This window comes from Juglans regia, chromosome 10 (genome assembly GCF_001411555.2).
Source record: "Juglans regia cultivar Chandler chromosome 10, Walnut 2.0, whole genome shotgun sequence".
Taxonomy (NCBI): domain Eukaryota; kingdom Viridiplantae; phylum Streptophyta; class Magnoliopsida; order Fagales; family Juglandaceae; genus Juglans; species Juglans regia.
Window position 1 is genome coordinate 37,257,168 of NC_049910.1, and position 23,211 is coordinate 37,280,378.

General features: G+C 37.6%; 1 pseudogene; it reads right to left on the reverse strand.

The window, feature by feature from the left end:
• Positions 1-243: 243 nt before the first annotated feature.
• On the reverse strand, positions 244-11,947 carry LOC108994077 (annotated as a pseudogene).
• Between the last annotated feature and the right edge of the window lie 11,264 nt (positions 11,948-23,211).

Sequence of the window (23,211 nt, forward strand, 5' to 3'; positions counted from 1 at the left end):
GATTTGAAAGTTAATGGGCTCCAGATAAGCTATTACGTCCTAACAAAAATTAGATGCAAGAATTGATAGTCACCCTCTGCGAGTAATAAACTCTGTTGATAATCAGCCACATGAAGTTTCTGAACGATCAAATTGCATTTCTATGATTGGTTATGGAGTTGTAATATACATCTTCAAATCTGGTTACAACGGTAGGTTCCAAGGTCGTATTTTTTCTCTCCTCTTTGGAGTAGCAACTGGGCAAGCCATGGGTTTTGTCTGTGCCCCAATTCATTCACCAGTATATGTATTTAGCATACATTTTCACAGGGCTTTATGTGCCACCAATACTCTTTTGTACATTGTAGTACCTCTCAAACACTTTAGAACTCCTGTTGGGGAGCTAATGTTTGATCAACAAGCTTATTAAATAACAGGGTTTTCCTGGATTAAGCAAGCTAGTTATTATTTCACTATGCCAAAAATACGCTACAAGTCAGGTAACACACTAATACAAATCCTGTGAAGGTGAAAGATAGATCATCTATCTCAGCAGATGCTAAAAAATGAATGATTGTAGTTTCATTACATTTTATCCTTAACTTCCTTCGGTGGACAATGCATGAAAAAGAAAAGAAAACAGGGGCACAAATATACAAACAAAGGGGCCTATATACACAGAGCAGTAGGTCATACAGTCCTTGGCGGGTGATCAGGACATGTGGCATTGATGATAAACTGGTAGGCACTTGATCGATCTCCTCAAGTATTTTGCATATAGTTGAACATGTTACATTTGTCAAACCCAGATTCCTGAGACAAATAACTAGTATGGTGAAAAAGGTCACAAGTACCATATTCTCGTGTACAGAACGTAGAATATAGTTGAACATGGTTAACATGAATCATGCAGTACATTACATGACCTACAATATATATGCATGCTCACATTCAAAACACCAGGCTATAGCAATGCTGAAATTACCAGAACTGAGAAGATGGGGAAAATGCAGTTGGTATTGGCTTGACCACCAGCTCATAGCAGTCCAGCTTGACATTAGCTGGAGAACTCTAATGTATGAGGGTCAATCCCACAGGTTATGCTGATCAACTTCTTGGCTTGACACTGATGAACATGGTCATGTGTTAGTCCGGCTCATTAACCAGTCTCAAAGAAACGTGCCAATGTTGAGTAAAGGTCTCCCACTTCAAATGGTTTTGCCACATAATCATCCATCCCACACTTCATGCACTCTTCAATTGAAGCTTCAATAACATCAGCCGTCATTGCTAATATTGGAGTGTGCCAATGTGCTACATTCCCAAAAATTTCTATCAATGCTTCCCCCGATGCAATTTTCTCATTAACCTTACACTCTACACAGCGGATTTGCCTTGTCGCTTCAAACCTACATAATTGTAAAAGTATAAGAATTGAACCCGCACATAGGACAGGGTTTAATAAGTGAAAATCCTGCCATATGAGATGCTACAATTAAAGGCAATCCAAATATATAGCACTTTCCAAGCTCAATGAAAACTTAATGATTATTGGGCATAAAATCCAATCAACAAAAAATAATGATAAACTCTTTTTTAATGACTTGGTTAAACAAACTCCCTTTTTTATAGACAAGGGTTAAACAAAATCTTATTATGAGTAATGCTAGACAGAGTCGTGGAGTGCGCAAGCGCCGCACAATCCTTTTGAAAAAGAGTAGGGTCCACTATTAAAAAATTAGTTTTTTCAAATGGGTCACATATTTACTCACTTTTTTCAAAAGGGTTGCGCGATGCTTGCGCACTACACGACTGCAAGTATCATTTCTCTACTTTATATGGCTTAAAAAAATTACTGGTAGACAATCAAGGTCCCCAGTTTTGTCTGATGAGTAAACTAAATCCGTTTGCATTACTAAATTAAGTAGGAAATTGTGGTGCAAAGAACAGAAAAAATGACTACCCATCCATTTCTGGCATCTGGAGATCCATAAAGCAAGCATCAAAGTTGTGTGGGGGATTAAGCATTGCTAAAGCAGCCTTGCCACTCTCCACACAGGTCACAATTGCTCCACACTTCGCAAGAGAACCTTCTGCCACTTTTCTATTAACTGCATTGTCATCCACTACCAAAATTCGCTTTTCTCTTAGCAAATTTCCAAGAGCAGATGCTTTTTTTCTGTTTACCTGCCTCTTCATACCACTTCCAAGGGCTTCTTGGAAGCAGGCAACTAAGGCACTTAACCGAAAAGGCTTAATCAGTACATTATCTACAAAAGCAGCAGATTTGAGCTCATTGCATTCGGTGGGACTAATAGCTGTAGCCAAGAGAAAAGTCTTTGGATGATTTATGGGGACCTCCTTCGTGATTTTTTGTATGTGATCTTTGACTGAATGAAAGAATAAGAGAGCAGTTTCTTTATCCCAAGCATCTTTCTCAATAAGGACCATGGCCAAATTTGTTGATACTCTGCAAACCAGACAAACAACAATGTTTCAGCAAATTCAAGCATTAACAACACAGTAAAACTGTAAGTAATCTTTATAATTTGATTAACTAATGATAAGTTCCTTTATTTTTTCCTAATTTCGTGCTAAGGCAGATAATAAACGTTCCTTTAGACATTTCCAAGGTATGTGCTCTGACAAGAAAAACTATTTGATGTAAAGAGTCCAGCTCACAAAACAAAAGAGTTCAAAAAAAGTAGCCGAGGCTACAAATAAGCTAGGGATCTACCTTGTGTTGCAAGCACTTGATGGATAAGAGCATGCTGATTTCAGACTGAAAGCTATATCCGCGGTTATACCCAATCTCTGCAGATAATATCTTGTGACCTCAGCTCGGATGGCTCTGTTATCAATTACCAATGCTCTCAATCCTTGGAACTCTAAAACAGCTGGGTCATACTGTTGCCACATCGTATCCAGAGAAGTTTTTTCTCCTTTTCTGAAAGGTCCAGTAAATGAAAAAGTACTGCCAATGCCAGGTTCACTCACAAACCCGATCTCCCCACCCATGAGATCCACCAGACATTTGCATATGCTCAATCCTATTCCAGTCCCACCATATGTTCGTGAAGTGGAACTGTCAGCCTGCATGAAAGGTGTGAAGATGCGGCTTTGTGCTTCAAGAGGAATTCCTACACCTGTATCCTCAACCGTTACTAGTAATCTGATCATTTCGGGTTCCTCCATGGAGTTTCTGCTGCTTAGCTTTGTAAAATGTTCCCAGCTTTTCCTTCTTTCAACCACACGAATCCCACTCAATGAATTACAAGATTTGTCATAGTTGTCTTGAACAAAACTCAAGCCTTGTCTCAGCACTTCATCCATATTATTTGGGGCATCCAACACTTCATCTGCCAGATGCACTGAGACAAATATATGTCCTTTGTCATTAGTGAACTGCACAGTTTAAAAATGTAAAACATTAGCGGGCCAAACTTATGCATTCAGAAACAAGGTCCTAAATGATGCATTATCGTGCATAATAGAAGGTTTTTAAAATTCTCATCTGATTGGCATGCTGAGTATAAAAAAGTGTAGTGTGTGAAAATGCATGGAGATCATGATTCCATGTGATGGCAGGCCTCAACTCACATATGTTGTGCAAGTCAAGGGAAATCTCTTTCATGATAATTCCAAATAATAGGGATATTTTAATTTTTTCCTTCAACTTTTATTTTTCATACATATATATATTTGGGGTGGGGGGGTTCAAAAGAAAAACTAGCAAGAAAAACAACTGTACCTTAATTGAATTTCCAACAAGATTTGTGATTATCTGCCTGAACCGTCCAGGGTCACCAATAATGACTTCAGGTACTTGATTGGAGACATAAACTGCCAACTTCTCTCACACAAGGGAACCCACAATCAAGTTTATTTAACCGATATCAACAAGAGTAGCAGAAGAATAAAGCAATAGAAGAAAAGGAAGTAACTTGATTTACCTCAATCCCTTTTTCTTTAGATTTTCCTGAGAGAAGTGATAAAACATTATCGAGACCAGCACGGATATCAAAAGGTACAGCTTCAAGCTCAAGCCTCCCTGATTCTATCTTAGCTCGATCAAGAACCTCATTTATCAGCGATATTAGATCTTTCCCACTGTTATGAGCAGTCTGCGCAAAATCTAATTGGTTTGCATCAAGATCAGTATCCATGAGCATCTGGAGCATACCTGTAACAAGATTGCAAATCGTATCTTGTTTAATCCTAAGCGTCACAGAACATACTTTGTAACTAAAAGACTCCTTGTACCTAAAACACCATTCATTGGAGTCCTGATCTCGTGGGAAACAGTTGCAAGAAACTGCAGGGAGAGAAAACCTCAGTGACACAATCTCTTGAAGAAACATTATGTAACAAATAAACTAGCAAGGATAAGAGGAAAAATGAAAAAGAAAATTGAACCTCATGATATTATTATCTAAAGCTGTGAATGCAAAAATCATGTTACTATGTTAGTACGAGAAACATAGTGCGTCATCTTTCAGTATTTCTAATGACAACAATTATCCCCCCACCCACCACAAAAGAAGGACCAGAAATAAATGGCACCTGAGATTTTGCCACATCTGCAGCTTCAGCACGAACTTTGAGTTCCTCCATCTTACAATAGTCATCCTCCACCTTTTCAATTCGACTTATGGCGGCATAAAATATATGTTCAACAAGCAAAGTTATAACTAGGAGTCCTGCTGATGCATTTATTGCAGTCCATGGTAAAGGAGGTTTCTGTTTGAACCTGCAACAAGAGGAACATTATTATGTGCTGTGGTAGGAAGGCGTTTGTAGCTGGGACAGGTTCAAACAAGACGGAAGGGAGGAGGAATTAAATAAGGAGAATATGATTCAACATCTTGGGCTGATGTGTGGACATAATAACTTGTGGACCTAACCTGCAATGCATCTCATGCTTCCGTAGTGGATCCCCAAAATCAAGGTTGCTAACGTGCAATAGGCCAGTATCAGTGATTTCAGTACCATACATGTTGATGGGAGAAGATGCATTAGTTGAATCATAAACATTCACAAGAATCATTTGCTTGCTGGCAAGTTGGTGCAGAAGCTTCTCCACCAGTGATGGGACATCATAAGACGCACCCAGATATCTTTTTAAAGAGAGATCCCCAGCATAAGAGTTAGTTCCAGCTCATTGATATAACACTGATATTCCACAACTAGGCATATATGAGTTTACTGAAAAGAGAATATTACCCCACAGTAGCTTCAACACGTTGCTCTGGCGTAGCATCTGAAGGGAGGTCAGTGTCATAAACAGCAAATGTGAGTATAACACCAAGATGATTGGATTTCAATAGCTTAAAAGGAGATGTAAGCACTCCCTTTCCGGTTGCCCTTGCTCGCAAGATGTTCTCACGATCTTCCTATTTTACAATATAAATAGCAATTTTTCAAATATTTTTATAGGTCTAAATATCAGATTTTCATATTAATGCAATCAGATCTATGGGTGGAAAATGATGTGATCTTCAAGAGACGTGCCTAAGCATAAATCTTTAAGAGACGTGCTTAAACATAAATCATTGTAAAGTACTTCCAATCTTGACCCGTAATGATAAAATGAGATGAAGGTCTTAAATGGTAAGCACTCTCTTTCCGTTTTCCCTTGCTCGCAAGATGTTCTCACGATCTTTCTATTTTACAACATAAATAGCATATATTTTTATAGGTCTACATATCAAGTTTTCATATTAATGAAATCAGATATATGGGTGGAAAATGATGTGATCTTCAAGAGAAGTGAGCATAAATCTTAAAGAGACATGCTTAAACATCAATCATTTTAAAGTACTTCCAATCTTGACCCCTAATGATAAAAGGAGATGAAAATCTCAAATGGTAGATCTTTGAAAGTGCGAGGCTGAGTACAGTCCTGAAGTACAGGTCCATTTTAATTAGCCCAATAAGAACCAACCTGCTCATGCATATGTAATGATTGCATAACTTTGACTGACGACATCCTAAACACACTGCATTCCAAGACAGCATAAATAAAATGCTTTAAATTCCTCGACCAAACATTTTTTATATCAAATATTTGTAAATGATTTCAACCATCTAACTTGGTCAATGTCCAAGTCTCATCTAATTTGGTCAATGTCTAAGTCCATGAAACCGACTGGGATAAGCTCCATTACACAGAATCTTACAAGAGACTAAACAAGATCCACTGGCAGCTCTATAGCACATCTATTTCAAGGAGTCTTGGATTTTTCCCAGAGCTAAAATTGTAAACATAAGTATGAGTTTCTTGATGAACCAGACCTTATTCCATTGGTCTATAGTAATATATTTTAATGGCATGAACATTCATGATTTCATTGTATCTTTAGACAATCATGCATAGGTGTTGCTTTTGTCTATGTCCTGTGTAGCTGGGCTACGCCTACTTTTCTTACAAGTAAAGTTCTTATTTACTGATCAAAAAAATTAACCAGAAAGGAGTGTACTCAATGCGGAATCACCATTAACTAAATGAAGCACACCTTTCCAGACATCATGTCAATAGAGACAATATGGGAGACAGTTTCTTGAGAAAATATCACAGGTGCATATTCATCTTGAACGGGTGCAGGATCCAAATTTTCTGGAATACAATCTTGTACTAGAGTCTGGTCCTCTGTTTCCATTTTCTTGATCACCCATCCGTGCAGTTTTTCAAATTGCTCCCTCTCTGAGTGAAGAACTTTCAAAGCATAAGCAACACCACTAGTAAGTGGTCTCTCAAAAGCTGTTCTCTCAGTATATTCACCAAATGTTTTCTGCAATCAAAGATAAAACTTCAAACTTAACATAATGCGATCAAGAGTACAATTTTGACTTGTTTCCTACATCAATCACTTCGGAATTGATGAGTTTACTAGGGATGCGGCAATACTCTTCTTCCTATTTGACGTCCAAGTAACTATTTAGTTTCATTGGATTCTCAGTTAACATTCAGAGGGAGAAATTTGTAAAAGAAGCTCTAAAATGTTAACATACAAGTAATATCATCAAACCAGCATTACACAAACCTATAGGGCATTGAGTGTGATTGTAACCATTGATATAGAATCATAATAAAATTAAATTAAACAAGCAATATAAAAAGAAAAATTTAAAGGAAGATGGGATATTCACCTGATCAATTGCTGAAGGATGTTTTCGATGGTGAAATGTGGAGACTAGGATAGCCAAGGCATGAACATGGTTCTTGCTCACATTGAACTGATCCTGCAACATCCGGGCTCGCTCATCACACATGTTGGCTAGTGTTTCCTCCCTCCTCAAAACTATTTCTTCATTCAAGTACCAAAATAACCAAATTGACACAGCAATTCCAAGTAACATAAATACACGCAGGAGCTTCTTTCTCCACTTCCCAGCACCTTTAGGAGGACTATGCACTTGCTGTTGCTGCTGCTTCTGCTGCTGCTGCTGCTGAGCCACTGGAGGTTGATTGATAACCTTCTTCCTTTGGTTCCTCCATAATTTCAATTGCAAACCAGACATCTTGCAACTCACTGCAACTACCAGGAGTAACCAAGTTGCTTTTACAAAAGTACAGAAACTTACACAGTACTCTTTCTCTAAGAAGGCCAGTGTCTCTGATAGGATTTCATTCTGGTTGGAGACAAAGAAAGAAGCAAATTAGTTTTTTTTTTTTTTTTTTTCTTTTTATATCATCACTCATGGTTATAACTTTTGCATTGTCCAAACATTTATCTCTCTCAATATGAATTTTGAATCAGGAAGCTCTTAGGTGTCGTCCTTGTATATATCCCTTGTACTTGAGCTATGCCTATTTATATCATCAATAAAATTCTTGTTTACAGATAAATATATATATATATATATATGAATCTTCATTTAGAAAGCATAAAAAGGAATTTTGATGCACGAGTATTCCTAAGACATAAAGCCCTAGCTCAAATTTTCAAATTTTAAAGTACGGTGTTGAGGTATAAAAGTCTATTAAATGCATGATCTAGAAATGGAAACATCTCATGATGTATGAATACAGCTCACCCCCTCTCCAAACTACACTATAAGAAAAAAAGGAACGAAAATATTTTATCCAATTGTTGAAAATAAATTCAATCTTGGAATGTACCAGTGTCGATGAATTCAACCAAATTGGAGAAGCTAAATTACAGCCCACCACCAAAAGTAGAACACAATTTTTTTTTTTTTTTTTATAGGTAATCAAGAAGTTTTATTCATAGAAGTAGGCAAAGCCCAAGTATACAGGGAGTATACATGAGGATAACCTAATTAGAGTTTACCAAAAACTAGAACACAATTGTTCTTTATCCATTTTATCATCGACCTTTTGTTTTTTTAAAGGCCAAGACAGCCTGCTTTATTAAATTTTATCATCGACCTTTTATGTTGTTTTGTGCAGAAAAGTAACCTATTTTTTAGAGCATACATGGTTCCCATAGAACTATTAAACTGTTGGTAGGCATGGTATGCACATTGTTATCCTCTTGTGTCTAAGAGCATACATTCTACATTAAGTATATTGATGGAATATGCTTGTGCATTCAGTATCCATACCTATTACTTGTTATTCCTCTCTCTCTCTCACTCTCTCTCTATCTCTGTCTCATGCTCTCTCACACTATCTTATGGGTATGCGAGCCAATAGGAAGAAAATTCTATGGCAAGATTGAAATCTTCAAGCATGAAACCCTCATATTCCATTTTACAGCAACATGGTCAATTTGTTTGCGTACATGGTTCCCATAGAACTATTAAACTGTTGGTAGGCATGGTGTGCACATAGTTATCCTCTTGTGTATAAGAGCATACGTTCTACATTAAGTATATTGATGGAATATGCTTGCACATTCAGTATCCATACCTATTACTTCTTATTCCTCTCTCTCTCTCACTCTCTCTCTATCTCTGTCTCTTTCTCTCTCACACTATCTTATGGGTACGCGAGCCAATAGGAAGAAAATTCTATGGCAAGATTGAAACCTTCAAGCATGAAACACTCGTATGTCATTTTACAGCAACATGGTCATTTCTTTCCACAAACCTGATGATTTGCTGGTGTTGTTGAGATTTTAGATGGTGAAATAAAAGGTACAGAATGGTCGTCTAGCATTGGCATGCCAACCTTCCTGGTGATGCACTCATCTCGAACTGGGCATTGGTCTCTATGTTCATCATTTTCTGCAATCCATCTATGCTGCCTGTGAAATGCCTCTACCTCCGAACATGGTAATCTCAGAGCACAAGTAATGCCATCACTTAACAGCATTTTGGGCCCTAATTCTTTGGTACAGTGGAGGGATATTATCTGCCACACATTAACTAGTGAGAGGAACTGATCAAATGCAGCAAGAAGTACACAATGACAACAAAACCATGCATCTTTTCACCTAATATATCTTGAAAGTCGTCTCAGGCCCTTTATTCACATAGGGTCATTATCAGAAGGGAGAAAGTATGTAGTGTTTAAGATATATTAATGATATAGTAATCTACTTCTTCCTACCAACTTAACCTTTTGGGACAAGTGATGGTTACACATGGTATCAGAGCAGAGGTCTCAAGTTTAAACCCTGACTCTACACTCCACCCAACTAATTAATTATTCCGTGCATTGGGTCCCTTATTAAGGGGGAGTATGGCCCGCACATGAGGGAGTGTGTTAAGATATGTTAAAGATATCGTAATAAACCTCTGCCTACCAGCTTAAGCTTTTAGGACAAGTGGTGGTTTCATATGTAGGAAGTCAATTCAACAAAAAAATCTTTCACATGGTGTGATCAATGGTTAAATAACTAAAATCTCAAAATATATATCACATAAAATCATAGAGATATGCCGATTATCATCCTGTGATCCTCCTTCCCAAGCCAGCCTAGAAATCTTAATTTTTCATCTGTCTAGTCACAAAAATTTTTGACACTACTATGATTTTTTTAATGACAAGGAACCTCAGCATAGCAGGCCCTTCTGACCCATCTATTGGAATCCAGGATACACGAATCCACCTGCCAGAATTGTGTAACAGGTAATTGAAGGGAACTTCTACTGTGGAATCGTAAACCAAGATGTCTGAGCTTAAAGCTCATCCAAAGCCTGCTTACTCTAATTCGATTTCAAGAAGATACAGATAGTTTTGAGTACTAAGTAACACCCGGACAGGTAAGCAGCTTCTACTATAGTCCACTTAAACTTTCACAGTTCCTTGCACCCCTCATTGCGCATGATTTCCAAAATAATTCTAACATATTCCAATCGATGTAGTTTAAAGAAAAAGGGAACAGGTAATCGAAGGGAACTTCTAGTGTGGAATCATAAACCAAGATGTCTGAGCTGACAGCTCATCCAAAGCGTGCTTACCCTAATTCAATTTCAAGAAGATACGGATAATTTTGAGTACTAACACCCGGACAGGTAAGCAGCTCCTACTATAGTCCACTTATACTTTCACATTTCTTTGCACCCCTCATTGCGCATGATTTCCAAAATAATTTAACATATTCGAATCGATGCAGTTTTAAAGAGAAGGGAATGAGGGGAGAAGAAAAGCAACACTGCGCATACAAATAAAAGTTTAAATACGAAGCATTGAGCACTGGGACAAATCAATAGGAGTCGATCCATCAATCTTGGATGACAATGACAAAATCACCATGACATACTAACCCTAATTCGATTTCAAGAAGATACAGATAGTTTTCACACTCGGTTATCCTAGCAATAAAAATACAAATAATCATAGGAGAGAAGCCGCTCGCTGTATTCTTATCATATACTCAGCTTCATGCCTTACCCTGCATCCCTAGTCCATCTCTAATTTCGAAACCGATTTTTCCTACAAACTAGGTTCCACAAAGATGTCATGTGTTAAATGCAGACAAGTTTCCACAAAGAATTAAAATGTACAAAGCAAAGCAAAAAACATTTCAGGCTACAATGAGACAGTTGAGACCAAAACAGGAAGAGTCCGGAACCTACTAAAGACGGAATTTTAAGAACTATAGACACAGTACCTGATCTGATGTAGAGAATAAGGATGCCAAAGCGTGAAGATGATTCCTGCTGATATTGAATTCTTGTAGCAAGATTTGAGCTTTTCCTTTACAAGAATTAGGAGTCTTATTCTTCGCCCTCGAAGTCCAACCATGAAACCTTGATAAAAAACAAATGCTTCCAAGAGCAACAAGTATAAGCAAGAGAAACAGAAACTTCCTTCTCCATTGTCTGGCGGAGTTTGGCCCATGCGACGGTTCCGTGGCCGTCTTCAACTTGGAACAGGCCGGTAATCTTCCAGTCAAGCCAGAAAGCTCGCAACTCAGCGACATCCTAACCAAAGCACACCTATGTATCTGACTATCTTCACGAAGAGCCTTGAAAGCTTGAGAAAGACCACAGCTCCGGCAGAACACGTCATCCAAACATGCCTCTATAAGAAAACCATTGACAATTCCACAAGAAGGGTAAAATTGCAGAAAATCCACAAGATTCTTCACCAAACCCACCTTAGCAGGCTCAACAAGACCAATGCTTTATGGAAAACCCGCCACAAGAAAAAGGGTGAAAATGCAGGAAACTCAGTTCCTATCTTGACAAACCCGGCTCCAATCATTCACCATGCCAAGAAAACAAAGTGACGCAACCTCTTTTGGAGGATACTAAGGAGTACTAATCATGCCAAACATCAAGTTGAACCAAACCCAGTTGTTATTTTGACAAAATTGTGAGGGAATCATCAAGAAGATGAGAAAACAGCTGGCCTTTTTCTATAACTGGTTCTTTCTGCCTCCCCAAGCACTGTACGGCCTAAAAGAAACATCAAGATTCAAGAGTGAAACGACTTCAAAGCAAACACCATCATCGAGAAAATTTGCGTTAAACACAACCCAAATGGAATCAACAATCAGGCTGGCATAAAAAAAGTGGACCCTTTCTTTTTCCTCTTTAAACCAACACAAAAAAACAAGCACACTCTCTCCCCCCCAGCGTCTGTTACTATTCAGTTTGGTGTCAAGCTCTTGATCTTGAGGTTAAGAGCCGCATGATTATTATATCATCATGTGGGGGGGAAATTAAGCAGTAGCAAACAAAACCAAGTCCAGTAACACACCAAAACCGCCAAGAAAAAGAAAAAGAACAAGAAAAAGAAAAATGCTAAATTACCCCGCTCTCTCATTTTTTAAATTATTTAAAATAAAAAAAAAATTACACTTGCACTATAATAATTTTGAGGAAGTAAAATGATGGACTAAGTAGCATTGTCCAAAGAAAATACCAAACCAAAACCTTTATAAATAAATAAAAAATGATCTTTGGCTCATGATTTTACTCCATTAAAATTATCTTTTGAGTATTTTTATTTTTTTAATAATTAAAAAAGTGACTATTTATAAAGTGATATTTTATTTTATTTTCAAACTCTGGTTCCTTATTTTAATTTTTGTATTTATATTTACTATTTTGTTTTTGGTGTTGCGAATTTGAAAGACTGTTAAGGGATTAAAGATGGACACACTTGTTTACTGCTAGTCTGCAGAGTCAAGGGGAGAGAGAGAGAGAGAGAGAGAGAGAGAGAGAGAGAGGTTGACAAAAGACATTTCTTGGGTGTATACAAATGTGCATCCTAGATATACATATCAGTGCATTTTTTTTATATTTAAAAAAATAATTATTTGTGGAGTGGTGAAGGAATATTGTGAGTGGAATGTGTAAAAACTATCTTATTTAATAAAAAAGACTTTCTTTTACTGTAACATCAACATCCCTATTCTATTATCTTTGTGCATACTCTCCGGCCATCTATTATCATATTTATTTCTTTTTCTTTTTCTCATAGAAATCTTTTTAGAATTTTCTTATGAAATTATAAATTTTAAATCGAAACAGAGACACATCAAAACAGATAGACCCTACCTTGCTTATATAGATACTTGGGTGAATTGCTTGATTACTATTTTAATAGTATTTAGATTTACAAGGGATGAATTACTATTTGGATAAAGAGGATGAACAATAATTGGGTTTATAGAGCAAAAAAGATGTGCAAATTTGTACTTTCCATGTTAGCTATTATCAATTACTATTTACAAGCCTGCATTAATGTACTATTTATTTATTCTAAGACTCATTATAATTATAAAATAAAATACAAATACAAATACTTCTTATGTTAGTCGATTTTTATATCAGTAGTATGTTGGATGTGTTAATATATGAACTTAGAGATAAATTTTTTCTTTCAAGTGTACAGATTTATACAAAAACAATAATCTCTAATAATGTAGATTGGATAAAGTTTTTTTTTTTAAAGAAAGATGCTTTATTAATCAATCAACCATTACAAAGCTTCCTTTAAAAAATAGACTTAATATAATCAGGAATCATTTCCACATCTAACACAACATCTCTAGCATCTTGAGCAAGGTAGTGTACAGCTTCATTTGCTAGCCTATTTGTATGATGAATAGATCATTGAACAAATGACTTGAGCAGCAATTATGTGTCTTCCAAGAGCAGGCCAACTGGTCTCATATCATGGCTATCTTTATGCGGCTATCTTTATGCAAATATTGAACCACTTGCAAAGAATCATCTTCTAGCATCACCCTTTTAATCCTCATATCCTTACAAAAATTGACAGCCACTTGCAATGCAATAGCTTCATCCATGAAAGAATTAGCAACAAAGGGCTTTGAGGCACGACAACATCCAATTACCTGGCCACTAGTATCTCTTATAATCACTATAATGCCTACCATTCCTCTAGATTGAGCACATGATGCATCCCAATTCATTTTAAACCAGTCAACAGGTGGCTTAGTCCAAGCAAATCTCTGAGCAACAGTAACACCTAGTGATGACTTCCTCTCTTGAGCCATCTAGAACAAATGGTAATCCTCTGTAGCTTTGGTTATAAGGAATCTAGGATGATGAAACTCTTTGCCATGAAGAACAGAATTCCTTCTAAACCAAATCAGTTTTGTAATCATAGCAGTTATGTCCAATTCTTCCATACTCAGCTTTTGTACTAATTCTTTCCAAATTTCTGCAAAATTATGACTTTAGTTCAACGTCCCTTATCACTCCCACCCTATGCTTAAAAACATTGTTCCATATAAGAGTTTGCTAAATTATTGGTTTAAATTGGGAGGTAGGGCCAAGCTAAATTGTAACCCACTTCCACATGATGGCTTTGGAAGCTTTGTTACTTTTTTTAATTATTTATTTATTTTCAGTTGTTAATGTTACCAAGTTAATGCTATGAATTTTATGCTCTTCCTATGGACCATAGTGGGCAACAAAATTAGCTCAATGATTACAATCTCCGGTTGGCATTAGATTAGACCCACCACTATGTATATTATTCTCCCAAGGAAGATTTCTTCTCTCTTTTTTTTTCTTTTTTTTTTTTTTTCTTTTTTTCTTTCTTTGGTTGAATATGCCATAATAATTATAATATTTAAAGTAGTCAGTTTTCCACTTCTTCCTAGATGAGCAAAAGTCACGGGTAGTCTATCAAACTATGTGGTCCAATCAGCAACGTCATATGTTTCCCTTACAAAGGTGGGCTTTTTAAGAAAATTACCAAAACAAGAGTAGGGTAAGGATACCATTACCATTTATGTATGAAAGAAAAAGAGATATAATAGAGTGGCTCCTAAAATATTTGATTGCATGTCCTCCAAAAAAATTCTTACAAAAAACAATGAAGATTATTAGATTTAGTTCATGTGTATACCCTCTAGAAGTTTATAAGCCAGCATATGCCTTGCACAAAAATGAATAGAACTCGACACTAAGGACTCGTTCAATCCATCTCATCTTAATTCATCTCATCATTATAATTTTTTTAAATTTTTACACAAAATATAATAAAAAATTCAATATTTTCAAATCTCAAAATAAAAATAATATTTTAAGAATATTTTATTCAATTCATCTAAAACTATCTTAACTCATCTCTGAATCTAAAGGATTATATATATATATATTTATTATTATTGACTTCAATCAATATCAATTTAGCAGACACATATATATCGTTTTGCAATAAGTTTACAAGACGATATTTCACAACAATTAACCAATCCTTTAGTTTTACTCATTATTGGCAAAAGTGGCAATGACAGCTTGCCAATTATATATATATATATTATATATTGCCTACAGACTGAGCAAATTAAGCATCCACCCACCACTGTTGATAAATGCCTTTTTGTTTGCACTTTGAACATCAATCTTCAAGAAATGGTACAGAGCTACACTACAGCATCAGCATGTCTCCAAAGCACGAATGAAATATTTATAACAAAACAAATGTGTTTAATTATTAGCTCCTGCAAACCCACAATCTCCATTAAAAACATAAAATGGGCTTCATGTTCTCTGTTTAATTAATTAATTAATCAATATGATACAGACAATGATGCCTACTTTGAATCAAACTTCTTTTCATCTCTTTATTTCTTACTTAATTAGAATGCATTGCACTGTAGGGTTTTGTGTTCCATTTGATTACTAGGTGGCGTAGGGAGGGAAAGTCTCTCTCTCCACCCAATGCATGCCAGCCCCGCATGTTCTAAGCATGATTAACATCCAGAAAAAAAACGAAAAATAGGAAGATGTCTTGGACGATTACGGGTACCATCCACTTCAATATTAATAATTTATTAGATAAAAAGTTTTATTTGTAAGCTAGCGTGAACTATATATATACTTTCCATGCCACTACTACTCTTGTCAGATTGAAAATATTACAACTAAGATTTTTAAATTTTTCTTGCATCCTATGATATCTCATCTACATCTACTATAACAACTTACGTATAGCAAGTAGAGAACAGTTAATATGTCCCAAATTCTTTAAGAGCAATAGTAGACTGCATTTGGATGTTAAGCTGAGTTGAATTGAGTTTTTTTATAAATAATAGTGAGTTGAGATTGTGGAGTAAGTTTTGTAAGGTCTACCTAAGATGAGTTTAAATGTGTTTAGATATTAAAATAAGTTTAGATATATTTATGGGAAGTTGAAAAAGGTTGTGAATGACTACATGTAAAGAGATTTTGAATTGAGATGAGTTTAATTTGAGAATTAAGTGTTTGGATGTTAGACTGAATTTAAAACTAGACTGAATTGAATTAATCTGAATTGAGTCTATCAACCAAACGGGACATAGATTTATCGATCTTATGTGTTAGGCGGCTCCTAATTTTGTTTTGATGTATCTTAACACACTTGGACAATAATAATGATGGTAAAGCTATGGAGGTGTGAGAGAGGCCACTTGTGAGACCATAAACTACGTTCTATTCTCTCCAAGTATTGATCGATCATTACTATGTTGAAGTATGCTTATTATATTCAGATTGCACGACTAGACATTATGACCTTGCACTTGAAGACAAAAGGGAAAAAGAAAAAAAGTCTCGAGGATTTCTTGATGTTCTGACATCCCCAAAGATATGTGCAGCATGATCTCGTGGATAACGAGTTCTGGGGCCTCTCCGATCCCCTTTTCTTTCCAACCTCTTGTGCTTCTGATTTTTATAGATCTGACTACACTTCCAACTTTGCTGTCTAAGATTAGGTAAGCAATTATGTTCAAGCTTAGACCTAGGTATTAGTGACATTACATCATTAATCTATTTTGACACTTGCATGTTTGTATTCATATGCTGATTGGTTTAATCATTTGTTTGCTAAAACTTGAAAACAATTTATTAAATCATTTTTTTTTTTATAAGTAAACGATATTATTGATAAGAATAGGCAAATCCCAAGTATACAAGATGTTATATAAGAAACAAAAATCTATCTAGGTCGCAGAAGTGAGAACAAGAAAATCATGTAAATTAAGGCCATTAAAATCTATAGAGTCCACTCCTTATCTTCAAATGTCCGATCGTTATACTCTCACCATATGCACCACATAATGCAGATAGAGATCATCTTCCACACAACTTTGATTTGTGTAGCACCTCCCAAAAATGTCTAGCTGGCCAATAACTCAACCACTGTGGCATGCATTATCCAATTTAATTCTACTCGGCTAAACACTTCGATCCACAAGACTCTAGCTATCTCACAATGTAGCAAGAGATGATTCACTGACTCACCGGCTTTCTTGTACATACAACACCAATCTAAGATAACGACCCGACACTTCCTCAGATTATCGGTTGTCAGAATTTTGCCTAGAGTAACTGTCCAAGTGAATATAGAAAAGTGCTTTGGGGGGGCCTTTTCCTCCAAAGATTCCTCTATGGGAAAAAAGTATTCGGTAATGAGTAAGGAATTTATAATAAGATCGAACCGAGAAAACTCCCTTACCTACGGGTGTCCACCACAGCTTCTCGTCTCGTATTCCATTCAACTTCACGGAATACACTAGTTTAAAAAAAGTCTCAAAGCTGTCTACTTCTCAGTCTTGGACTGCTCTACTGAAGGTGACATTCCATTGGACTTGGTCCCCCGATCGATCCATGAGATCTACCACTGAAACTTCTTAGTCACGTGCCAACCAGAAGATAGATGGAAATGAGTCTTTTAAAGCGTCATCCCCACACCATAGGTCCCTCCAAAATTTTATCCGAGTGCCCACACCCAACACAAATTTGGCATGGCGGGTAAACACCCCCTACCCACGTCTAATGTGCTTCTAAATCCTCACTCCATAGGCCCCGTTCACCTCTCTAGTACACCATCCCCCCCAACATACTTCCATGTTTGCAATCAATCACCAATTTTTATAGGGCTTCTAGTTCCATACTATATCTCTATAGCCATTTCTCGAGTAGGATCCTATTGAAAATTCTCATATTTTTTTATCCCCAATCCACCAGAAGAAATTGGCTTGCACACCTTGTCCCAACTGACTAGGGAACTTGAAGTCGTCCCCCATCCCACTCCATAAGAAATCACGATGGAGTTTTCAAACTTTTTCGCCACACAAACTGGAATTGGAAATAGAGACAAAAAATAAGTTGGTAAGTTAGAAAGAGTACTCTTGATTAGAGTCACCAGGCCTCCTTTCAACAAGTAACATCTCTTCCACCTTGCCAATCTTCATTCTATATTCTCGATAACTGAATCCCAAATAGAAAGAGCCCGTGAGGTTGCCCCCAGCAGCAATCCCAAGTATTTCATAGAAAAATAGGCGACCTTACACCCCAGTGTACTAGCCAAATGTCGAGGGTTGCTGACATTCTCGACCGGTACTAATTCTGATTTATCAAAGTTCACTCTCAAGCCTGATGCTGCTTTGAAGCATAATAAGAGTGCCTTCAGTGCCTTGATTTGTCTCGTAGAAAATTAATGTGTCATCTGCAAATAAAAGATGAGAAATAGATAGACAACCCCTATTGGGGTCACCTACTAAAAATCCAGCCACAAAACCATTTCTAACCATGGCCAATAACATCTGAGTAAGGGCCTCCATAATAACAACAAAGAGAAGTGGGGATAGTGGATCTCCTTGTCTCAGACCACGCGATCTGCTGAAGAAACTAGTTGAGCTGCCATTAATAAGAACTGAGAACTTTGTCGTAGAGATACACCATCTAATCCACGTACACCATCTCTCTCCCAAAACCACATCTCTCCAACAAAAAGAAAAGGAAGCCCCAGTTTAGATGATCGTATGCATTTTCCATATCTAGCTTACAAATAATCCCTGCAATCTCAAACTTTAATCGGCTATCCAAACATTCATTGGCTATAAGGACTGAATCCAAAATTTGACGACCACTTACAAATGCATTTTGTGGCTTCATGATTATCTTGCCTAAAACCTTTCCTAACCTGTTTGCAAGCACTTTTGGAATAATTTTGTATACCCCATTTATGAGGCTAATGAGCCTATAATCTTTCACCTCCGAAACTCCACTCTTCTTTGGGATCAAAACAATAAAAGTAGTATTTAGGCTTTTCTCACACTTCCCAACTAAAAACAATTCCTGAAACACATTCATTGTATCCTCCTTCACTACTTCCCATCATGTTTGGAAGAAACCCATTGAGAAACTGTCTAGACCTGGAGCTTTGTCACTAGTCATTCCTCTTACTACATCAAAGACATCCCCTTCCTTAAAAGATCTCTCCAACCAAGACGTTGTATGTGGTTCAATAGAATCGAACGCAAGTCCATCAGGTTTTGGCCTCCACCCCTCTTGTTCTGTAAACAATTGTTCATAGAAATCCACCACGTGATCCCGGATCACAGGAGCCTTCGTGCAATCTATACCATTAATATTCAACATCTCAATGGTATTATATCTCCTATGAGAATTGGCCATCCTGTGGAAAATCTTGTACATCGGTCCCCTTCCTTCAACCACAATACTCTTGACTTCTGACACAGAGATCTCCTCTAGAGAAAGAACTTTATCCAACTTTGATGCCAAAAATTTTGTACATCGGTCTCATTCCTTCAACCATAATGCTCTATCCTCAAGTATTCTCTCAAAACCTTGTAGTTCCTCCACTAATGATTTCTTGCGCTCTCTTATGTCACCAAATGATTGGAAGTTCCAAAACTTTAAATCATTATTTAAAACTTTTAGTTTACCTGCAAGTATATAATAATGAGTACCATGAAACCAATAAGATGACCACCAATTTCTTACCCTATCCACAAAACCTTCACTCTTATGTCACATATTTTCAAACTTAAAATATCGACTTCCTCCTTGGATACCACCACCATCCAACATGATAGAAAAGTGATCCGAGCAAAGGCAAGGCAACCTCTTCTGACACAACTCTGGGTAATGGATTTCTCAATCCAGTGAGATTAGGAATCTGTCCAGCCGAGACCACGTTTGATTGTTGGACCAAGTGAATGAGCCCCATATGAGGGGAAGATCCACAAGGCTCAAGTAAAAAATACATGCTGAAAAATCTGTCATCGCTGGGCGCAACCGATTGTCTCTGGATCTTTCACTAGGAAACCTTATGATGTTAAAATCTCCTCCTATTCACCAGGAGAGGTCCCACCAACTATGTAATGCAGCAAGTTCTTCCCATAATAATCTTCTGATACTGTCAACATTCAGCCCGTAAACACCTGCAAAAGTCCATAAAAAGTTATCTTCCACAACTTTAAAAAAAAAGGCCACTATGTACTCCCTAACAAAATCCTCCATTTTCTCCACCACCCTTCTATCCCACATCACTAAGATACCACCTAAAGCCCCGTTCGAAGGCAACTAAATCCAATTTGCATAAGGACAGCTCCAAACACTTCACACTACTCTTCTAGACACTAATTTCAACTTTGTTTCTTGTAAACAAACTATGTCTACCCTCCATACCTGAACAAGTTTTTTTATGCGAAGACGCTTATTTGCCTCATTCAACCCACGAACGTTCCAAGACACGATTTTCGGCTTCATAAAGGATATATAATTCCATTCCCTTTGGATCTATCGTAGCTTGAGCTACCCTTATAGTTCAAGGACCATTTGAGTCTCTTAAGTTCCCGTTATTTCTTGGTCTCATATTTTTTAGACTGAGAGTGGCTCACTTCAATGGCGATGAAAAGAGTCATAAACTATTCCTCAAACCCTACACACTCCATTCCCACACAGTGTTGAATATCCTTTACCTTTCGAAGCACACAATTATACACATTGAACTCGTATGGTAACTTACAGATCAGAGGAAGAGGCTCCCCATCTCCCAAAGTCCACTGTACATATTAAGACATCCCCTTCTCCTCCCCCACCCCCCCCCCAAAAAAAATAGATTTTTTCCCTTCCATTTGACCACAATACCCTAATTGATCTCCACATCATTTCTAGATAAAGGAGTTTTTAATGGTGTATTAGGAACCATCACCACCTCACTTACACCATGGTAAAACATCTGAGATAGCCCTACGTCACTTTCCTTATTGAACTCCATGCTCAACTCACGTTCTCCTTCCAACAGCATCTCGAGATGCTCCTCAGGATGAAATAAGGCCTCCACCGGAGGAGGTAGAGGTTCCAGTCTGCCTATCGGCAGTTTCTGGCCACGCTGGATTAGAGATGGGGCTTTCGACAGCAAGATCTCCTCTGTTTTCTCATTTAGTAGTGACGCCGGCGTCTCCACAACCATCGCTAGCATTTTCTAGGCCACCGTCAATGGTCCAACCTCAAGCCGCCGTGCTTGCACAAGTTTCTCCAGCAAAGATGTGATATTGTTGTTGTTGGTGGGCCAGTGGGTTACCCCGTTGCATATCCTCTATACAGGCTGAGACTTGGGTTTAGGCCTAGTTGTGTGAAGCCTAGCCCCATAGCTGTTAGTGAAGCTCTTGTGATGCTGGACGCAAGCGGGCTCAATCTCTGTTGGTAGGGGCCTTGCATTGCCCAAGTGGCTGGAGCCCTGATGTAACGGACCAAGGCCCTTGTTAAGTGGGTCAGCTCCAATAGATAGACCCATGCTATGTCCATCTCTTGTCGAGCCCATCTCCACTCTTATAAGCCAATCCACTTTGGATTTTAGTGAAATCAGTTGGGACTTTACATCTAGCAGAGACCCCTCTTGCCGCCGCCACCACCACCCTTCCATTGTACTGGGCGAAGCTCTTTGTCAAAGTCGTGTCCCATACCCTACTTTGCAGCAGTACCACTCTGCCCTACCATGCCATCGACCCCTATACGCAGATCATGGGGTTGCTCCACCATCAGTGCCTCCCTATTGGAGCGAAGCTGCTGCTAAACCTTCAACTCCTTTGATCTCTTCAGAGTCCTTCCTTATGAGTGGTCTTCCTATTGTGAATAAATTCTCATAGAGCCTCCCCCATCCTTTTCCACCCTCTGCCCTCCTCCTCAAGAACGAAAATAAAGTTCCTCCTACCACCACCACCGTATTCCACCACTGCGATGTAACCACCTTGAATATTCGAGCACCATTGCACAATAAAGCTGCGGCTACCTTCCTTGAATGTGGTGAAATAGTCTATGTTTTCATCCTTCACGCAAGCTTCCATGACTTTAGCCAACCATTGCACTGTTGGAGGACCCAAAGCCACCCTTGACACCACTTTCCAGCTTCTTCTATAATAACCAACTGACCCCCCTCCTTCACAAATGAAAACGCTTTTGATTTTATCACAATATCTTTTGAAAACATCATTTTGAAAACACACCAGCATCCAGACAAACTCAGGCCGCGCCGTTATAGACTACCCAAATATAACGGAGAAAATAAGAGGTTTTCCATCGTTAAGGGGAAAGAGAAAAATCGTAGACTGAAAAATCATAACTTCTATAGTGGATAGAGGAACCTTTTACTTCAATCTATTATGACAATTTATTAGATCATATAATATAATTGTGGGAACCTTCGTACCATGCTCATGTCTTTTTCAGTATGAGAAAAATAATTATGATATCGATTGCTTAATAAACTTGATTAGGCTGCACAATTATATGATCTTTTGCCTTTCAATGGTACCAGCACCGACTCTGGTTTGCATTCTGTTGGATCTGGGCCCCGCCACAAGGTAGGGAAAAAAAAACCCACTCACCAACGGTTATATAAAGAAGTTGACAGCCTAATCAAGGTAGAGCCAACAGAATGCAAACATGGAGGATGTAGCTGCTCACCTAAAGATGCTACATTGTGACCTTTTTTTTTCTTTTTCTGAACGCTACCTTGTGCTTTTAGAAGACGAGCAAGCATATGGATTCTATATGTGATCTAGATGAGAAACATCAACTAATTAAGGATGAAGATTGATCTTCATATATAATATGTTATTGTTCACTATATGCTTATTTAGCAGTCAAATGTGATCTAGGTAAGAAGCATCAATATCAGAAAATCTTCAAGTGTTCCACTACCACAAAGATTGAATCTTTCAGTGTAATCAGATTACAATATTATGTGATCTTCTCACCCTGTCATTAACGGCTTCCACATCATTTGGAGCGACAACTTCGCAGAAGCCTCATTTCATTACTCTCCAATTTGCTCTTTTGGTCTTGGCCGCCAATTACACTAAATGAAAATATACACAAAGGAAAGGAGGAAGAAAAATATACACTAGCTTCCAACTAACCTGTAAAGCAAGATTTACGTAGGAAAACACTCCTACTCCTATAGAAGGAAAACAAAAATATCATACCATCAACCAAGCTATAAATATACACCAGTTCTCCTATTTCTACCATATGGCTCTGGTTTTTCACGCTTCTGCTATTCAAATTCGGGCAAACTCAATCCATGTATCCAATCGA